The sequence below is a fragment of the Rissa tridactyla genome, chromosome 7 (genome assembly GCF_028500815.1).
Source record: "Rissa tridactyla isolate bRisTri1 chromosome 7, bRisTri1.patW.cur.20221130, whole genome shotgun sequence".
Taxonomy (NCBI): domain Eukaryota; kingdom Metazoa; phylum Chordata; class Aves; order Charadriiformes; family Laridae; genus Rissa; species Rissa tridactyla.
In genome coordinates, this window is record NC_071472.1 from 46720260 (window position 1) to 46726259 (window position 6000).

Consider the following 6000-nt stretch of genomic DNA (forward strand, 5'->3'; position numbering starts at 1 on the left):
AAGGGGCTGGGAGGGCGAGGATCTCCGAAAGAGAGGAAAAAAAGCAGAAAAGAAGGGGGAAAAAATAAAGAAAGGAGAGAGACCCGCTGGAAGGAGGGAGCTGAGAGTATTTCCTTGCACAAAATTTATTTTCTTTCTTCCTTTCCTCCCCAACTAAAAGAAGTTCCAGGAGGAAAAAAAAATAAAATATATGTATGTATAGATGTATAGAGCTCTCTTTCTCTCTGCGTGTGTGCGTGTGCAGGGAAGGGTGCAGCCTTCCCCTCCCCACGAACACGCACTCCTCTCCCCCTCCTCCTTTATCTCCCTGGATCAAACACAATAATAATAATAACGATGCATCCAGATGCAATTTTCTCAGGCACCGACCAGGGATGGACTCTGGAGTGGAGCTCGGATCCCAGCCCGGCCCCTCCAAAAACAAAACCAAACAATAAAAGAAAAAAAAAAAAAAGAAAGAGAAAAAGGGAAGGAAAAAAAAAAAAAAAGAGCCCCAAAACACGCCCACCCACCCCAGCTATTAATACGGATCAATCATGGCAAATTCATCGGATTAATTGTGGCGAGGAGGGGGATGCTGGTGGTGGTGACAATAGATCCGGGCGGAGAGGAGGCTGCCCCCTCCCCAAAAACGACAACAACAATAATAATAAAAAAAAATACAGAGCGGTGCCGAGGCTCGAATACGCTCCAATGGGGACGGCACCGGTTGTGTGCTTTCTGCTCCCGCCGCTGCCTCCCCTCGCCTCTCTCTCCCCACCGCGGGGAGGGGGCTGCAGCCGGGCCGGGCCGCTCCGCTCCCCCCGGCCTGGCGGAGGGACCCGCCGCCGCCGCCGACCCCCGCGGCCGCGCAGCCGGCGCGGGGCGGATGGCGCTGCTGGCCCCCAGCGGCCGCCCGGCCCCGCGCCCGCGCCGGTCACGTGGTAGTGGCGGCGGTGGCTGCTGCCGCCGCCCCGCCCGCTCAGCCCCGCGCGAAATGCGGCGCCCCGGCCGCGCGAAATAAGTTGCGGGCATGCGCGGGGGGCCTGCGCACTCGGGCGGGCCGCACCGCCCCCCTCACACCCGTCCCGCCACCCGCCACCGCTTCGCGCCCCCGCAGCCTCGACTTTCTCCTCGGTTGCGGCCGTCCCGTCCTCCCCCACCGCGGATCTGCCCCCTCATGCCCGGCCATTCTCCTCCTGCCCTCCGTGGCCCTCGCCCGCCTCACGCCCCTCTCCTCCCATCAGCTTTCTCCTCAGTTTTGGCCATCCTGCCTTCCCCCATCCCTGCTCTCACCCTCACGTCCGACCCTTCTCCTGCCCTCCATGGCTTTCACCCACCTCATGCCCTTCTCCTCCTCATCCTGTCAACTTTCTTGTCAGTTTTGGCCACCTTCCCCTAATCCTGCTCTCCCCCTTATGTCCCTTCTCCTGCCCTCCACAGCCCTCAGCTGCCTCACACCCCTCTCCTCTTTCTTCTCCCGCCAACTTTCTCCTCAGTTTTGGCCATGTCATGCTCCCCCATCCCTGCTCTGCCCCTCGTGCACAGCCCTTCTCCTCTTGCCTTCCATGGTCCTCACCCACCTCACACCCCTCTCTGCCACAGCCTCTCGTCCTCCTCCTGTCAACTTTCTCCTCAGTTTTGGCTGTCCTGTCTTTCCCCATCCCTGCTCTGCCCCCTCATGTCTAGCCCTTCTCCTGCCCTCCATGGCCCTCACCCATTTCATGCCCCTTGCCTGCCTCACATCCCTTTCCTCCTCCTCATCCCATCAACTTTCTCCTCGGTTTTGGCCATCCCATCTTCCCTCACCCCTGCTCTGCCCCTTATGTTCGGCCCTTCTCCTCCCGCCCCATCTCCTTCCCTCAAGTCCCATTCCCTGCGGGCTCGGAGCTACCTCAGGTGCTCATCCATCGCCACCTCGGCTGCTGCTGGGCGCTGCACCTGCCCCTGCTCAGCCTCGCGTGCCCGGGGCTGTCTTCTGCGCGGGGACATGGTGGGCTGTCACCCTCCTGCTGCTGCCCCGCGAGGGGAACCCACAGGCCTCTGCCCCGGGAGACCAGGGCTGCAGCCACTGCCATGGCAGCACCCCAAGATGGCTGCCACCACACAGGTGGTGGGCCTGCAGCAAAACAAGCCAGGGCATCCCACAGCCACAGGGTTTGGCCACTTGCAGCTCATCTGTCCTTCACGCTGTCCTCCCCATGCCGTGTGCAGCCATCGGCCTCCCTTGCCCTTGGCTTTCTTCTCTCCCCTCTTCAGGTTTTCCACCACAGTTCTGTGGAAGGGCCCTGTTAAGACATATTCACATGTCATGGCACAGAAGGACTATGGAACTAACAAATTTACTTCTTAAGCATGTTCTTACAGTTGCCTTTCTCAGCCACTGGTTCCCTCTCCTGCCCAGGGGAACTGGCTGAGGGAAAAGGCGTGGAAGGAGAAGGGTGTTTGAAGTTGTTCGGTCTGGCTTTGTGAGGACAGCTTTAGGAGCAGACACCTGGGAATGAGATTTGCTAGGAAGGAAAAAGGATAGTGGAGGAGTAAGGTGGAGAAGAGAACCAAACCCGTGGAGTCTTAACATTCAGGATGGAGAAGAGGGGCTCTGGAAGTGCAACATTGGTTTTCCTCTGTCTGCCAGACGATCAGGCTGTTGCATAGTTTGAAATGTATTGGGGGAGGTTAGAGGGAAATAAAGAGAAAGGGACATCATTTAATGCTCCATCTTTAGAAGAACCTTGTCTTGGAGTACACAGCCTGCCTCTTGCTGCCTCCATTTCTCTATCGACACATCAAGAAGGGCCACAGCATGGGGAACGAACACAGGCTGAGAGCATTGGTGTTTGTATTTTTCCAGCAGTCTCCCTCTAGGCTTCTCTGACCCTCAGGGGATGATGCTCCGCTTGATTGTATAATATGTTGTTTACCCTGTACCCTAATCCTCAGGCCACCGATCAAGTAATATTCTTAATATATTTTCTGTGAGCATTAAGTGGTTACGTGAAACACTGGGAATCAGATACACCTCCTCTTCCCAGAAAACAAATGACAGCTTTGCCACCTCTCCCCACACCACATCTCCTGGGCGGCACGCTGGGGCGTATGGGTGCAAACCAGAAGAGGAGGAAGCACAAAGCTGTCAGTAATCTGATAGCGTGCGAGCGTGTACCTTACAGAAGGCCACACTGCTCATTGCAAAGGCACATGGCTAGTTTTTAAAAATTCTCAAACCTTAGATCTCCCTGTTCAGGTTTTTTTTTTTTTCTGTTTAACAAATTCATTGCTCTATCTTGCTTCAGGTTCTTCTGTCTCGCTTATAGCTGCCTGCCAGATCTATATAATCTGACTATACAGAGGAAGCTGTAGAGGTATTGTTGAAGTGATACAATTTGTGCATACAGGCAAGCTCAAATATTGCAAGGTCTCTGTCTTCTGAGAAATATTAAGCTTTACTGTATCAAACAACTGTTACCTGTTGGGTTTTTTGGAAAATAACTATGTAATTTTCAGGGCAATGTAATTGATTATAGTTTCCTGCACATCCATCACCATTAAAGTGACTTAAGAGACCTGTAGTCGGATACATTTCTGCAGACACTCATTGCATGGCTGAAATTCTACTCAGTCTGTTTTCTTCTTGAATGCACGTATGTGGAAAACAGAAACGATACATGATTTATTTTACATTCTTTGTAGAAGCGAATCCCTAGATTTGCATGTCTACAGAAAAAATAAGATTAAAAACCATCCATCTAACTCATCTTCCATTGCAAAACATTTTTTTTCTGGGCAATATTTATATTAAGTATTAGAAATCACTGGTCACCTTCTCGGGTGCAATACAGGCGAATTATCCCTTCTCTGGGTCTGACCCAGCAGGAGCATTTCCACCAACTCGAATTGATTTGGGAGGGGGGGCAGGTAGGCCTTACTGTTACACAAAACCTCAGACAGAGTCTCAGGAAGTTCTCTCACCAGTGTGTTCTTGCCTCCAGCTGAGTATTTCAAGTGATCTTACCGGGAAGGATACCACAGATGTCCATGCACATTTGTTCTTAGGCCGCCTGTTAGCTTTTCCTCTAGAAATACATCTTGCCTGGCATCTGGTGTGAGAAAATAGCTTTTTTTTTCTGCCTTTTTTTTTTTTTTTTTTAATAGGCGCTAGTATGCTCTAGTACCTTGCTGAGTCACTGTTTTTGAGGTTAATGACTAGTGTACTCAACTGGATACTCTTAGTTATTAACACCCACAGAAAGGGTTCTCCTTGAACATGTACCAACAGACCTATAGTCTTCTGATTTGAGGCAGATGCCAAAAGCTTTCTGTTCCTAAATAATGAGGAGAGAAAGGTTAACACACACCGAAAGCAACAATTGCAATTTCCATATCACCATTTGGCATTGGAGCAAAATATAATTTGGAACCGTAAAAACACTAAAAGGGGTTTTCTTAGGACTAGGCCCTGGCATACCTGTCTGAGTAGGATATTTTGAAACAACTTGAAAATTGGGAGGTAACTCATTGCTTGAGGAAATGGCAAGAATCTTGCTTCTAGCAAGAGTAATTTGCACTCTGTTTTGGCATTAAGCTCTAAAGATGGAATTTTTAAGACTTTAGTCCACATAAGATCCTCAGCAGAGGCAAATGTGTCTTTCTGGGTTAGTATCTTTTTAGGAGATGGGTAGTTGGAAAGTAGCAGAATGTCTGTCTTGCAGACCATGATTTTTATTTTAGAAGGAGTTTGATCTGGGAATGCAAAAAAAGGAGAGAAATAGGAAAAAGAGCCTTTTTTGTTATTGTTTCAACCCTGCTTGTACAGTGCATTTATAAGAACAGCAAATAATGAGAACCAAATTCTAATGCAAAATAAAAGCCAGGGTGATTGCATGGATGGCAGAGGAATTTAAAACAGTTCCATAAAACTAAAACAATTTTACTCCAAATTGCATTGCTTATACAAATTGTATTGCTTATAAGAGAAGATTGTCTAGCTTCATAGCTAAGGGCTGGACTGGTGGTTTTAAAAGGTGTTTTTCTAGAAGGTTGTGTGAAACAGAAACAGTTAAGGAAGAAGGAGCCCCCAAAGTGAAACAACAAGGAAAAACAGAAACCCGTGGCCTTTAAAAAAAGAAATAATTCAGGAATAATGATAAAGGCGTTACTAAAAGTAGGTAGTTGAAACCCAGCGGAAGACAGGTTTCCAGAACAACAAGAGAATATATGCAGAGATGAGACAATCATTCCATTCACAAATTAATGAACTAACCCAATTGGTGGAACTCACTGCCACAAGGCAGCTGTGAGGTCAAAAATAATGTGAACTTCCAGAGTAACCGTACTATTGATTACAAAGTGGCTGAAGGAAATGTACATTTTAATGCCTTGGAACATAAAACAATTTCTAAACCGAAGCAAGAGACAGGAGGCTGAGCTAGATGGACCACCAGCCTGATCCAGTCTGCCAACGTCTGTATCCTCCCGACAGTAACAGTCAAGACAGGCACACACCTGAATCTCCCTTCTAAATCTCTTGCGTTTTATCATTAGGAAATAAGAGCAGTGCTATAACCATCCTTATCAATAGCAGGAGATAATAAGGTGCATGAAAACACTGGCAGATTAGCTGGCCCAGAAAAGTTGAAGTTTGGATTTTGGTAGCTAGTGAAAATCATTGTGTAATTGATAGCTATTTCTTAAAAATAGCTGAGAGTTCAGGAAAGCTGAGAATTGGAAAAAAAAAAAAAAGAAAGCTGGATGGCATCAGCAGAAATACAAGTTTTCCCAGAAAAGATGGAAAACCAATTTATCTGTCTTTCTCATTTTCCAAATTGGTTATAATAAAATTATGAAGTAAAAAGATGAGTAATTTTATCAGGGAAAAAAAATTAATCAGAGCAACAAGGAGATAAGAACCACAGTGTCTTGATCTGTTGACTCGAGTGGATCTACACTAATTTACAGAAGGGAAAACTTGGTCCCTGGAGAACAGGGGAGTCGTGAGCAGTAACACTGTGCATGTTTATCGTG